Source organism: Oncorhynchus nerka, linkage group LG28, assembly GCF_034236695.1.
Source record: "Oncorhynchus nerka isolate Pitt River linkage group LG28, Oner_Uvic_2.0, whole genome shotgun sequence".
Classification (NCBI taxonomy): Eukaryota; Metazoa; Chordata; class Actinopteri; order Salmoniformes; family Salmonidae; genus Oncorhynchus; species Oncorhynchus nerka.
The window spans coordinates 49,679,846-49,696,183 of record NC_088423.1 but is presented as its reverse complement, the minus strand read 5'-3'; the positions used below and the strand labels follow the sequence as shown (position 1 = coordinate 49,696,183).

Sequence of the window (16,338 nt, the reverse complement as noted above, 5' to 3'; positions counted from 1 at the left end):
CTAATGATCTTTACATCGCCTCCTGATGAATTTTATCGCTTATTAACGTTTACTAATACCTAAAGTTGCATTACAAACGTATTTCGAAATGTTTTGTGAAAGTTTATCGTCGACTTTTTGAATTTAAAAAAATGACGTTACGTTTTGAAACGATGTTTTTTTCGTTTATCACACAGTCTACATATAACGATATCTAGGCTTTATATGGACCGATTTAATCGAAATAAAGACCCAAATAGTGTTTATGGGACATCTAGGAGTGCCAACAAAGAAGATGGTGAAAGGTAATGAATGTTTTCTATTTTATTGTGCGGTTTGTGTAACGCCGAAATGCTAATTATTTTGTTTATTTTGTTTTTGGTGACTTCGACCACCGGACACCGCCCGAACAAGGAGAGGGACCAACTTCGGGGGAAGTTGTGACAAATTAAAACATTTAAAAAGTTATATATATTTTTTCAACTATACTGCATATATTCACGTCACCAAATAATGTATTAAAACACACTGTTTTGCAATGAAGGTCTACAGTAGCCTCACCAGCACTCTGTAGGGTAGCACCAGGGTGTAGTGTTAAACAAATCTAAATATACAGTTGACTCTCGTTCTTGGTCAAATAGCCCTTAAATAGCCTGGAGATGTGGTGGGTCATTGTCCTATTGAAAAACAAGTGACTGTCACACTAAGCGCAAACCAGATGGGATGGCATTTCTTCTGCAGAATGCTGTGGTAGCCATGCTGGTGTGCCTTGAATTCTAAATCAATCACAAACAGTGTCACCAGCAAAGCACCCCCACACCATCCCACCTCTTCCTCCATGCTTCACGGTGGGAACCACTCATGCGGAGATCATCCGTTCACCAACTCTGGGACAGATTTGCACTGGTCTAATGTCCATTGCTTGTGTTTCTTGGACCAAGCAAGTCTTGCCTTCTTATTGGTGTCCTTTAGTAGTGGTTTCTTTCCATGAAGGCCTGATTCACACAGTATCCTCTGAACAGTTGATGTTGAGATGTGTCTGCTGCTTGAACTCTGTGAATCATTTATTTGGGCTGCAATTTCTGAGGCTGCTAACTCTAATGAACTTATCCTTTTCAGCAGAGGTAACTCTTTGTCTTCCTTTCCTGTGGCGGTCGTCATGAGAGCCAGTTTCATCATAGCACTTGATGGTTTTTGCAACTGCATTTGAAGAAACTTTCAAAGTTCTTGACATTTTCTGTATTGACTGACCTTCATGTCTTAAAGTAATGATGGACTGTTGTTTCAAATTGCTTATTTGAGCTGTTCTTGCCTTAATATGGACTTGGTCTTTTATCAAATAGGGCTATCTTCTATATACCACCCCTACCTTGTCACAACACAACTGATTGGCTCAAACACATCTTTTTTTTTTTTTCAACAAATTAACAAGGCACACCTGTTAATTTAAATGCATTCCAGGTGACTACCTCATGAAGCTGGTTGAGAGAATGCCAAGAGTGTGCAAAGCTGTCATCAAGGCAAAGACTGCTTTGAAGAATCTCAAATATAACGTTTAGTTTGTTTTGTTGATCACTTTTTTGGTTACTACATGATTCTATATGTGTTATTTCATAGTTTTGATGTCTTCACTGTTATTCTACAATGTAGAAAATAGTAAAAATAAAGAAAAACCCTTGAATGAGTAGCTGTGTCCAAACGTTTGACTGGTACTGTACATGATTGCACAGGAACTAGGAACTCGTGTTGGCCTGTCATTTCCAAGGGGATTATTTTTGAAGAGCATAATTCCCGCATGCATTTAAAATCCGCCTACCCAAAATCGTGATTGCTTGGAAGAGTTGTCTGTCTGAGGAACACCCTCCCCAGAATTTTATTCACCCCTTTGGAAGTTGCAGAGGAAATCCCCAATGGTCCCCAGTCTTATTGTTGAGGAAATCCCCAGCCTTATTGTTGGTCTGGGATTTTCCGAGACTATAGGTAAACGCTGATCACTAATCACTGTTTGCAGTGAGTAAAGTATTGATCCCCATACTTTTAATGCATCCACAAAAGGACCTTTACGTGCATTTACCTCCCACTACACCACTGGTTATAATAACATGTACAGTGGTTCCTCCTTTAAAAGTTGCGAGCTCCAGACCACAGCAATGGGGGAGTTAGAGCACTCATTATGCATTTGGGTCCCAAGGTTTTTATATGACCAATCATATCGAGTGGTTCCAATGATAAATTTGACGCGAGCCATCCGTCACTCGTGACTTTCTTCAGCAAAGTTTGCTGACAAAACATTACGGTGGAAGCAAATGTAAGTAATTATAACATCATAACGAGTCAAGCAAAAAATTTACAATTGAGAGGAGTATGTTAGTTAATGTAGAGACAAACGATTGTGCATATACCTTTGTCATAAAGTTCATTTATGAAAATCGCTATTTAGCAAGTTAGCTGACTAGCTAAAATTAGCCAGCTAGCTAGCTAGTGCTAAGACATGAGTATGAAATTGTAATTCGTGTTCTTTAATGTTTTAGAGACTCCTGAGAAAACCAGCAAACCAGTCTATCATCTTGTGAAACAGTGGATGTAAAGAATCTAGCTAGCTAAAGCATTTACTGCAAATTTAATGTACAATTGTGTGAGCTTGCCTTGCTTATATTTGCAATGCAATGCAGCTGAAGTAACATAGCTAGCTAATGATTTATTTGCTTATTGTGTAGTGGAGGATAAAAATAACTGTATGCCTATGGATGTGTAGCTAGCTACAGTATGTAGCCGATCTGTGTATAGACCCAAAAACGTTTGGTATGATTATTAGTTCAGAACCTATGAACCTCAGCTATCATAGTTGTTGTATCGACTTCAAGTCTGAATGGCATTAATGAAGCCTATGGATTGAGTAGAATATAATACTTTATTGTGCCAAGGATGCAAGTCCTATATACATGTACTGTAGTTATTACCAAGCATGAGATCCCCCCCACATTGTAGCCTGTACATTGAATATATTAACTGATCATGTACTCTTCCTTGGCAAATAAAGGTGCGGTTCAGGTATGAATCTCTGAGACATTCTTTTTCAGTCATATCCAATAATGCTGTGTCTGCATGTATGTATTACAATTATACACTTCAACTGTGTTTACCACTCCTGCTCCTGGGACATCAATGATTACACATTGTAACTATGCAATAGACTAGAAACATGAATTAAGTTAAGGCTGATTTGTAATTCATATATACAGAAAAAACAGCAGTCTACACCTCCTATGCATATCTAACTCCCTTCATCTGCATTCATCTGAGGACACAGGATAGGTGTAGTATTTCATATCTAACTCCCTTCATCTGCATTCATCTGAGGACACAGGATAGGTGTAGTATTTCATATCTAACTCCCTTCATCTGCATTCATCTGAGGACACAGGATAGGTGTAGTATTTCATATCTAACTCCCTTCATCTGCATTCATCTGAGGACACAGGATAGGTGTAGTATTTCATATCTAACTCCCTTCATCTGCATTCATCTGAGGACACAGGATAGGTGTAGTATTTCATATCTAACTCCCTTCATCTGCATTCATCTGAGGACACAGGATAGGTGTAGTATTTCATATCTAACTCCCTTCATCTGCATTCATCTGAGGACACAGGATAGGTGTAGTATTTCAATTAGATCATTGAGTTAATTTCAACCATGTGAAACGCTTTATTGAAAGTTCATTATCCAGGTGTTATAAATATACAATACATGCATTATAAATATTATAAATGTAATATCATTTTATAAATACAAGTTCAATCAGTACTTCAATGTACATATGGTGTGTATTATAAAACAAAGAGGATGAAAGAGGAGGTGGGGAGAGAGGTGTAGAAGACAGAAAAGGAATGAGGTAAGATAGACGAGCAGGGAAGACCGCTTATGATTAATGAATTACAGTACTATCCTAATATTCTCTCGGTTCATCACAATTACATAGTGTCTCTAGAGGTGTCTCCTAACCAGTCTCCTAACCAGCCTTGGGCTCCCAGTCGGCCCGAAGGTTATCTTAAGAGCAGGTAAGGTGGCGATGATGGGACTGGCTTCCTCTCTCACATCAAAACATACCTGCAGAGAGTGACAGATGGATAGAGACAGAGCATGATTTTTTAAAAACCTTTATTTAACTAAGCAAGTCAGTTAAGAACAAATTCTTATTTTCAATGAGGGCCTAGGAACTGTGGGTTAACTGCCTGTTCAAGGGCAGATTGACAGATTTGTACCTTGTCAGCTTGGGGGTTTGAACTTGCAACCTTCCGGTTACCAGTCCAACACGCTACCCTGCCGCACTAGGCTACCCTGCCGCCCCGATGATAAAAAAAAAACATGGTTGTTTTTTAAAATGATCAGTCATCATAATCATCAGGAGGTGAAATGCAAAACTGACCTTGGATCATTAACTCTGGGACTACTACATCTCTGTCTGTATTTCGATGTAAAGCATTTCTTTAATAATACTTCCCGTTGACCCGACCAATTGACCTCTCACCTATGATCATGCTGTGCACTCTGTGTCAGACAGTTCAGATGCGGGAGGGGTTCACCAACACAGCTGATATAACCTAGAGGATTTAGGGAGAAGGGGGAGAGGGATGAAGTGAAGGAGAGAGACTGTTACCGAGAAAATAAGGTAGTTAAAGAAACTGTGTTCAACAGGAATCTGTGTGTGTAGTCTCACCTGGTGTCCACACTAAGTGACTACAGAGTACTTTATGCTGAAAAACAGACACATGAGGACAAAAAATAGAAGATAATGTCATTATTAGACTTTTACATTACCAGATCACAAATGAATACATAAATACCACTTGAAGCTTGATGATGACTTGATCATTTGAATCAGTTGTGTAGTGCTAAGGCAACAGCTGGTGAGGTGTCAGGTTGACCTCTGTACTTAAAGGGGGATTATTCCAACTCTCTGTGAAACACTGCAGATCTGCCCGCAGACAAGGTAGGAACACATATCCCACACAGAAGAGGTGGATAGAATTTGACAGGTCAAGGTAGCCTTCTTCCTCCAAACTGTGCAGAAAGTTGTAGTACTGACATGTCACAGCACTCCAAACATCTGTCCATAAGCGTTCCACTCTAACAGAGAGAAAGAAAAGGATTTGTGTGGGGGGGGGGGCTAATCTATGTGGTCCTGTGGTCTTCCTCCATGAATAGTGATCACTGAGGTGGGTCCGAAGTTATAGAAATGCAAGTTGTGTGTGCCTCTGTGAGTGGTTACTGACTGTATGTGATGCATACACCTATCCGAGTGTACCTGAAACAGTTAAATATAGAGGGCTATGTGTCTCACCACTTGGTTATTGCAAGGCTAACCCCCAAGGGAAATCATGACTTGGCAGCAACAGGGCTTGATAGTCCAGTGAAAATGGCTATGTTTATGTGGTGTAAATCTGAAAATTAGCAGCTGACATCTTCAATGAATGCATGTGAGACAGGTTCCATGTACAACAAGACAGGCAGAGAGGAAGAGAGAAAAAGAACACAGAACAGTTTAATTACCTTTGGTTAAGGACACTTTTGCCAGCAGTAAAGCTTCCATAGCCTGTTCCTCGGACAGTGAACATACATCTGGCAATATTGACATTTTCGACCCCTTGATCAGCTCTCACTCTGAAAGTAAAGAAAATAGCTTATTTTTTTGTAGATATGAAAACAATAACTGAGATATGACCATTCAATCTAAAGCAGGAGATGTCATTTGTAGGACACATCAATACAGCACAGAAAGCTTAACACCAGACTGGTATTATGGTTGTTCATTAGGTGATGGGAAATATGCAATATGCATACAAAATAATATACTTACCTTCCTTGAAAATCCATCTATACTGCCAAATATGACAATGTTGTATCTTGAAAAAAGCATTGGAATGAAAAGTGAAATGTTTAACCTATTAACCTGCTTCATTATTTATGTACTACCAGTTGATATTTTCTACAAATAAGAAAGAACAAAAAAAGTTTACTTCTAAGATTTGATGGAGACATTATACATCTAGTACCTTATCAATGTATGATTTGTATCAATGTGGACGAGAGACAGGGGAGCAGGTACAGAGTATTTTTGCAGAGCAATGCAACGAAGCTGGATCATTCTGGCAACGATACCTGCACCATCTACACTCTGCAGAGACTCCCTAACTCTTCGCCATTGTACACGATGGCCCATTGCTTGGAGACTTCCTTTGACCATTCTAAAGCCTGGATGGGGCATCCTTGCCTTAATGGCCCTGACTTTCTGGTCTAACTCTTCATCTGACATATCAGAATAGCATTCCCCCGACAGACATATTGTGTTCTTTCATCCTTCTGTAAAAAAAGCTAACCGTTATACTTTCATGCAAAATGATTATATTTCGACTAAGAAACAAATAGGACATGGCCTGCTTATGAGCTGCCATGAAAGAATGTTTGATGAATTCAACTGAAAATGGTGAGAACAGGTGTTCATAGCAAAATGTTTTTGGTTAGCTTGAGAATAATAATTGCATGATTTATCATTCTACGGTATGTATGTATGTATGTATGTATGTATGTATGTATGTATGTATGTATGTATGTATGTATGTATGTATGTATGTATGTAATATAGTAGAATGTTATCTTGTTATGGCTGCAATCTCACTACCGGGATCGATATGACAACTACCAGTGAAAATAGAGGGCGCCAAATTCAAACCACAGAAATCTCATAATTACAGTTCCTAAAACATACATGTGTTTTATATCATTTTAAAGTTAATCTTGTTGTTAATCCCACCAAAGTGTCCGATTTCAAATAGGCTTTTCAGCGAAAGCTCTACAAACGATTATGTTAGGTCTCCACCAAACCACAATAAACACAGCCATTTTCCAGACAAATATAGCAGTCACAAAAAGCAGAAATAGAGATAAAATTAATCACTAACCTTGAATTATCTTCATCAGATGACACTCATAGGACTTCATGTTACACAATACATGCATGTTTTGTTTGATAAAGTTCATATTTATATAAAACAAATCTGAGTTTACATTGGCGCATTACATTCACTAGTTCCAAAAACATCAAGTGATTTTGCATAGCCACATCGTTTCAACAGAAATACTCATCATAAATGTAGATGATAATACAAGTTATACACATGGAATTATAGATATACCTCTCCTTAATGCAACCGCTGTGTCAGATTGAAAAAAAACATTACGGAAAAAGCAACCCATGGAATAATCTGAGACGGAGCTCAGAACAATAGCCAAATTAGCCGCCATGTTGGAGTCAACAGAAACCAGAAAATACATGTTAAATGTTTCCTTACCTTTGATGAACTTCATCAGAATGCAGTCCTAGGAATCTCAGGTCCACAATAAATGCTTGATTTTTTCGAAAATGTCCGTTATTTATGTCCAATTACCTACTTTGGTTAGCGCGTTTGGTAAACAATTTAAAATTCACAAAGCGCGTCCACTATAACGTGACGAAATGCCCAAAAGTTCTGTAACAGTCAGTAGAAACATGTCAAACGATGTACTGAATCAATCTTTAGAATGTTGTTTACATACATCTTGAATTACGTTCCAAGCAGAGAATTAGAATGACTTCAGATGAGTGGTGGAACGCAGGTCCTTCCCGTGTGAACGCGCAAGGTGAAAGCATGGTCAACTCGTGGCAGTGGTGACTATTTCCTGTCTCATTCGACCCCCCTTCAGATTAGAGTCATCAGACAAAGTTCTATTGACTGTTGACATCTAGTGGAAGGCGTAGGAAGTGAAAACTCATCCATATCTCGCTGTAATTTCAATGAGAGCTTGGTTGAAAATCTGCCACCCCCAGAAAAAATCCAAACAAATTTCTCAGGTTTTTGCCTGCAATATGAGTTCTGTTATACTCACAGACATAATTCAAACTGTTTTAGAAACTTCAGAGTGTTTTCTATCCAATACTGCTAATACTATGCAAATATTAGCAACTATGAATGAGGAGCAGGCCGTTTACTATGGGCACCTCTCATCCAAGCTACTCAATACTGCCCCTGCAGCCATAAGAAGTTATGAACCGACACTGCATCTTAGGAGCTAACTACTAGCTATGTAGAAGTTAGACGGAATATCGCCCAGTGCTGCTTACCTGAGATGCCATCATGACACAGTCCTTCGTAGGTGTCCGCTATGACGTCCTTTGTGTCGGAAAGAAAGGCTGAACAGTATTGGTTGTAGCAAAACACTCAAGAAATTGCCAAAATGGAGGGTGGTTGATAGCGAAATTAAATTTTTGTTTACAAATACATTTTTTCTTCTCAAAATAATTTTGGGGAATAAAATGCATAAAGTGTTGAGCTCTATTACAAAATATTTGATTGCCTCGTTTTTGCTTTCAGAACAATTATTTTTGATTGAAAAAAAAAAAGTTTTGCTCTCGACAAAAAGACACAAAAGTACCTCCATAGTATATAATAATTTTCCTGTGAATAACCAGACCTTCATACAAATATGCTATGCAGAATTCTTGACATAAAACCGAAGGTGCTGCCATATCATGCCAGAACGCCCACAAGCAAGCCACTCGGCCGGAGAATGGCGTGTGGAAGAGGGCGAGGAAAGAGATGGGAGTAACAACAATTTGTTGCAAGTTGGGGAGGGGAACTAATAGCTGAACAATAGACTATTCATCCTTTACTAAAGAATAGTCTAATAGTAGAGCTAGGTGTGAACCCCCCCCTCCTATCACAGACCAGATTTGCCCGACTGAGGGGGAGTTAGAGCACTGATTATGCTTTTGGGTCCCAAAGCACTACTGTATCTCTAACTGACAATGAATGGGAAATATAAACCAAATAATAAACTGATAATTGTGCACGACTTCAAATGAAACAAGCAGGGAGCACATTTTGAATCCTCAACATTCTTGCCCGAAGTTCAGCTCGCTATCGACTGTGTACCAAAAGCTATCGACTGTGTACCAAAAGCATGTTCAAGCCGCAGTCGATAGAGAGCGTCCTCGTGGTAGCTTGCTACTCAATATAATAAAGTAATTACTTTTTAAATAAGTTACCTTACACGTTATGTTAGCTGACATTTTGTTAGCTACGCTGTCCTTATGAACCACATAGCATATCATTACAGCAGTATGTACCGGTATGTTAGCTATCTACCTAACGTTAGTAGTTATACATCAAACTTGCCAGTATATTAACTATAGGCTATCTAACTACCCAATGTTTATTGACTTGATTATTCCCGTCATTCTTAGCTAAATGGTATAGTCATGTGCATTCTCAATGGACATTCGGGTACTTTCGTATATTCGCTCTGGCTATCTACTCCGATTTCAGAGCACTCTCGTCTGAGTGTACCAGAGCACAGAATAATGAATTTACAAGCGCTCAACACCTGTTGAATATGGCCGGTGTCAGTAAACATCTGTAAAAAAGCGTAATTAAATTGTTTCCAGCAGCACAGTTACAGTCACCAACGCTCTGGTTAACACAAAAAACTGCCTAACCAGTTCTGCTAGAGTGAGTAAAATGGTCAGAGTGTCACGGATGTGTGGCGAGACAGACCAAGGTGCAGCGTGATTAAAGTTCCACATATTTATTTAAGCGAAATTTCCAAACAAAAAGAAACAAACAACGAACCGTGACATCAGAGGTGCAACATGCACTAACTCAAAACAATATCCCACACAGGAGGTGGAAACAGGGAACCCTTAAGTATGATCCCAAATTAGAGACGACAAACCTCAGCTGCCTCTAATTGGGAACCGTACCAAGAGCACCAACATAGAAATAAAGAAATAATAAACCTAGAACACCCCCTAGTCACGCCCTGACTTACTATACCATAGAGAACCAAGGGCGTGAGAGTACCCCCCCCCCCCCCCCAAAGGTGGCCGCAAAACCTGGTCGTAGCCCCCGCCCAGACCCCAGATCCGGCCATGGCGCCGGGCTGAACGTGCCTGGTCTGGGCACCGGCGCAGAGGAAGGCTCCTGCCATGGAACTGGACTGGGCACCGTGCATGGACTGGGCACCGGTGCGGAGGAAGGCTCCTGCCATGGAGCGGGACTGGCCGCCGTGCCTGGACTCTCCGAACCTTTGACCGTCGCAGGAGGTTCCGGACTGTGGAACGTTGCAGGAGGTTCCGGACACAGAGTGGTCTAATTTGTGTCTGGAAGTAGCTAACAAGCTAGCCAACGTTAGCTTGGATGCTTGAGAATTTAAGAACATTCCCATAGTCGAAAAATGTCTAACTAATAATTTGTTATGATAACTTGCGAGCAAGAGGTTGCATAGCAACAGCATCAACTTCCGGCAGAGAAGTAGAGAAGGCAAAGAGCAAGTATGCTCAACTGAAAGTTCGGTTACACTACAATTAGGGTGTGGAAATGTTATGCCCCTTAGATAGTCCTCCAATCCTCTTATGCTGTAGCCTATTCCCGACCATCACTTTGTACGGCGCCATATTTCCCTGAGGGTTTCAATTTTCATTTTACTTGGAATAGAAACACCATAATATTAATCAAATTAATTAAGACAAATTAATTAAAATCAACCCTATATACTATGTTATTTCAAAATAAAATAAAAAATCTCTGGTAATGCCAATATGGAAGACTATCAAATGCTTCTCAAAGATGCCCTCTGGTGGTCAAACTAGCACTAACTCGCATTAACAGAAAAAAATGGCTGACAAATAAATAACATGCCACAAAATGCTGCAGCAGCCCGCAAGATGTGCTGCAGTATGACACAACTTTTAAAGGAGGAACCATTGTAATTTACCAGTATTTTGCAGAGAGAAAGTGGAGAGAGTACTAACATGGAACCAAACCGGATGCGCGCGTGCGCCATCGTGCGCTATCGTGCATAAATGTATTTTACCCCCCACACCAAACGCGATCACGACACATAGGTTAAAATATCAAAACATATATAAAAACTCTGAACCAACAACATTAATTTGGGGACAGGTCGAAAAGCATTAAACATGTATGACAATTTAGCTAGTTAGCTTGCTCCTGCTAGTCAATTTGTCCTATTTAGCTAGCTTGCTGTTGCTAGTTAATTTGTCCTGGGATATAAACATTGAGTTGTTATTTTACCTGATATGCACGAGGACCTCTACTCAGACAATTAATCCACACATAAACGGCCAACCGAATCGTTTCTAGTCATCTCTCCTCCTTCCAGGCTTTTTCATCGTTTAACTTATATGGTGATCGCATCTAAACTTTCATTGTATTACCACGACTACCGGCAAAACAGTTCGTCTTTCATTCACCCACGTGGGTATAACCATTGAAGAGATGGGAGAGGCAGGACTTGCAGCGTGATCTGCATCAGAAATAGGAATGACTTCTATTTTAGCCCTTGGCGTCACAGACGCTCGTTGGCAAGCTCGAGCAATGTGGATGCAATAATTGAATAACAAGGATTTCTAAATGTATTTTGCGACGCTCGTGCACGCGACATGTCCGGTCTGGTCAGCATGTTAGGGCAGTAATTGACATTGTACGCTAACGCCTCTACCCTGTTTCACCCTCATTGTTCCATCGATGATTGGCAGCGACATGTAGCAATCACAACGTTTTAAACTAAAAAATTTACAGACCAAAAATGAGAACACCAGCAATTATGAAGAAAGATAATAATTCCCAGGATAAAATCACATATGGGAAAGGAAAGTGAGAGGATGCATTGAGTTGAAGAACCATTCTAAAGCTTCCGGCCTGGAAATGTGAGTTTATACCAATGTGATTTATCTTTGCATCGTGCTAAATGGGGTGTGAAGCCAGTCTTTCCTTTTCAATTTTAATCATTTGATGATCTCTCGTTGGGGGATGGCGGTGGTGGAGCAGCACTCTACTGTTAACGGGGCCCATGTGTTGGAGTGTATGGAGTATTGAGGGACAAAGGTGGGCGAGGCTTTCTGCTCTAATTGATATCCTCGTTGTTCCTACTCTGTCATCCATGGCCCACTGCCTATACCACAATAGCAACTCCATCGGATGAATGTGCTACAATTCACAAAGTATATCAGCACAGAGCTGTATGTCTTAGTGAAATAAAATGTGACAGCGGGAACTATTGAGGAACCTGAATCAGTAAAATCATCCTCTCAAAAGTCTGCCTACATTATGCTTTGTCCATTTCCCACTCTGCTCCTTGGTCAGTACGTGTCACATTGTGATGATGGAAACAATTTGCATAGTGAAACAGGAATGTAAAAAGTTGATTACTCTCAGCCAGACAAAATGTAAATCTATGCCAGGAACAGTGGGTTGAGCTAAATGGTTCAGAAAATTTCCTCAGAGAAGCATATGATTTATTGATTATACATTTACATACATCTTGTAAATGTATGTATATCTTTTTGACCTTGCTTTGGTTTAGTCATGGAAGCCCAGATCCCCTTTGGTCTCCGTTCCAAGGTTCTAACCAAGCCCAGCCTGCTTAGTTTTGAAATTTGTCAGCAGTAGTGTAAAGTACTTAAACTTAAGTAAAACATGCTTTAAATACTACTTAAGTCATTTTTTGGGCTATCTGTACTTTATTTTACTATTTATATTTTTGACAACTTTTACTTTTACTTCACTAGATTCCTAAAGAGAATTATGTACTTTTTACACATACACTTCTCTGACACTGAAAAGTACTCATTACATTTTGAATGCTTAGCAGACCAGGAATATTGTGAAATTCACGCACTTATCAAGATAACAAGTGGTCATCCCTACTGCCTACGTTCTGGCGTACTCACTAAACACAAATGCATCTTTTGTAAAATAATATCTGAGTGTTGGAGTGTGACCCTGGCTATACATTTTAAAAAAAGAAAATTGGGCATTCTAGTTTGCTTAATATAAGGAATTTGAAGTGATTTATACTTTTACTTTTGATACTTAAGTATATTTTATCAAATACATGTACTTTTGATACTTCAGTATATTTAAAACCAAATTGTTTAACATTTTTACTCAAGTAGTATTTTACTGGGTGACTTTCACTTTTACTTGAGTAATTTTCTATTAAGGTAGCTATACTTTTACTCATATGACAATTGGGTACTTTTTCCATTTCTCTTTGTGAGTGACTATTACCAATGTGCTATCGTGAGAATGATTGTTGAAAGATCTCCACTTAAGAACTAAATAGATGTACTATTGCTATCAAAGTCATTCCAAAGAGTAGGTTTAACAGAGCAAATGAACTGTGACCATACTTTATTACTCATATCAGGGGCGTCATTTCAGCTAAATTTAGGGTATGGCAAAGTGACAATCTTCCAAGGATATATTTTTAAATTGAAGCTCATTTACTGCATTTCTACACAGTTTAAAAGCTATTACATGCAATTTGGAGAACAGCAAAAACAAGCAAAATTGACTCAAGTCATTATCACCTTGTTGCTGTAGCTTCATTCACCTCAGTTAATAGGGGACTTAAAGTGGAACTGACAGCATTATAACAACATGAAATGTTATAAAAAATCTGCTCATATACACCACCAAGAAGAATATGACACCATTTTCTGACAAGCCAGCGTTTAGATATGGTCATTTTCATGTTTTCATAAATTCATAGAATGCTTGGGAATGATGTATAGTAAGGAATTTGTGAAAATTCTACAGCAATACAGAGTGGGAAAGCGACCATGCGTGCGTTTGGACAAGTAGTAGACGCTGCAATAAATAAAACCGAATAAAAACATCTGTCTTGTCCAGGACCGGAGTTTACGCAGACCAGTGCGCCATATCCAATCAGAGCTACAGCAGGCATTTATGCAAATAAGCCATTTGCCACATGGGCCTAGCATCATACACTTTGAACTGGACTGTGTGTTTACAGGCAGTAGCAACAGCAGACTTTAGATAATTAGAATGCATTCACAAAATACACCAGAATGTATTTCTGCAAATATGTAAATACCAGAGGTGTGGACTCGAGTCACATGACTTGGACTCGAGTCAGACTTGAGTCACAAATATGATGACTTGCAACTCGACTTTGACTTTAACACCAATGACTCGTGACTTAACTTGGACTTGAGCCCTTTGACTCAAACTGACTTGATACCCTCCCCAAGCCCAATATTAAAAATAATGCTATTAAAAAAAGAATAAACTCTTCATTTAACTTCTTGCGTCGAGCCAACCCGGATCCGGGATCATGACTACAGCCTCAAGCCCATTACCATGACGCAACGTTAACTATTCATGAAAATCGCAAATGAAATGAAATCAATATGCTAGCTCTCATGCTTAGCCTTTTGTTAACAACACTGTCATCTCAGATTTTCAAAAATATGCTTCTCTACCATAGCAAAACTAGCATTTAGCATTAGCATTTAGCGTTAGCATCACCAGGCAACATTTTCACAAAAACCAGCAAAAACATTCAATAAATCATTTACCTTTGAAGAACTTCGGATGTTTTCAATGAGGAGACTCTCAGTTAGATAGCAAATGTTCAGTTTTCCTGAAAGATTATTTGTGCAGGAGAAATCGGTCCGTTTTCTGCGTCATGTTTGGCTACCAAAAAAACAGAAAATTCAGTTATAAAAACGCCAAACTTTTTCCAAAATAACTCCATAATATCGACTGAAACATGGCAAACGTTGTTTAGAATCAATCCTCAAGGTGTTTTTCTACATATCTCTTCAATGATGTATTGTTCCTGGAAGTGTGCTTCTCCCTCTGTATCGCATGGTAAAATGAGTGCTACTGAGAATTGCGCACCAATTTAGACAAAGGACACCAGGCGGACACCTGGCAAATGTAGTCTCTTATGGCCAATCTTCCAATGATATGCCTACAAATACGTCACAATGCTGCAGACATCTTGGACGAACGGCAGAGAGCATAAGCTCGTTCACAGCACATTCACAGCCATATAAGGAGACGATAGTAAAACAGAGCTTCAAAAATTCAGCTCATTTCCTGTTTGATGTTTCATCTTGGTTTCGCCTGTAGCATCAGTTCTGGGGCACTCACAGATAATATCTTTGCAGTTTTGAAAACGTCAGAGTGTTTTCTTTCCAAAGCTGCCAATTATATGCATAGTCGAGCATCTTTTCGTGACAAACTATTGCGCTTAAAACGGGCACGTTTTTTTATCCAATAATGACATAGCGCCCCCATAGGTTGAAGAGGTTAACGAATTACAGTTTAAATCGGACAGCAGCCAATCAAATTGTGCCAGCTGCGGAAAAGTTGCGCGTGGTAGTGCAGAGGAACGTCAACAGGTGAATTTAGATGGAGCTCTTGGAAAGATGATACCCAAAATTATTATTTTTGTTTATAAAGACTACGCTGTATCAACAAAGAACGGATTGCAACTTGCAAAACACGCGGGAAGAAAACGACAGACGGAGGCACAACAACTTCCAACTTTGTTTGACATTTGAAGCTGCACAAAGAACGGTAAGACGTGGCTAATATAGCCGACAGCTAACGTTATATCATTTATAACTTTGCTATTGTAGCATGTAGGTTAATGTAACGTTAAATCAATGAGCCTCCACACAGTCAGTCGGTGCGGGAATGTGATCATTGCACCCAAGATTGAGCTACAACTGGCTAGGCAGTTGGTAGCCTAAATCCTGCCTGATGTTACTGTTGTTCCTAAAACCATTGACATACGTTATCCTACTGTGACCACACACAGAGAGGGTGTGTGTGTGGTTTAAGGTTGGGCGATTGTGTACAAGCCTACATCGCCTGATTGGCCCCAGATCCTTGATAGTTGATCGCTAAGGGGGGGTTTTCTCAAGGCTACCCATGTATTTCCATGGAAATGTAAAGTTTATTTGGAAAGTAATAAATATATATATTTTTTAAAGCATTCATGATTTGCGTGAATGTAATATACTATCTATTACTAATATACTAACTATTGTTACAAATATGAAATGGTATTACATTTGGTGAAGAGCACATTATGACTTATTTAGAACTCGAAACTCAAAGTTTAGGACTTGAGACTTGACTTGAGACTTGTCGGTCTTGATTTGACACTTGACTCAGACTTGCCTGTCTTGACTTGGGACTTGAGTGCTAAGACTTGAGACTTACTTGTGACTTGTACAACAATGACTTGGTCCCACCTCTGGTAAATACCACGGGAGTCCTCTTACATGTGGGAACTTCACGGTCCTATTGATTAAAAAAAACATGAAAAGGTAGGCTCTCTCTCCCTCAGTTATCCACATCAACAACAAAATCGACAACTAATGCTAGCCAGAACGGAATGAGCAAAAAATCAAACGAGGGAACATTAGATAAACCCTTTCAAATTTGTTCAGCTAGTTGGCTGTCAAAAATGGCACTG

At 39.4% G+C, this 16,338-nt stretch overlaps 1 long non-coding RNA gene across 1 annotated transcript; it reads right to left on the bottom strand.

Annotated features, from left to right (window-relative positions):
* Window positions 1–3,691: 3,691 nt before the first annotated feature.
* LOC135565527 (uncharacterized) lies at window positions 3,692–8,698 on the bottom strand. Its single transcript, XR_010461641.1, has 4 exons — window positions 5,533–8,698; window positions 4,700–5,109; window positions 4,511–4,583; window positions 3,692–4,089 (listed from the first exon to the last, which is right to left on the bottom strand). It is a non-coding gene; the product is annotated as an uncharacterized LOC135565527 (long non-coding RNA).
* Between the last annotated feature and the right edge of the window lie 7,640 nt (window positions 8,699–16,338).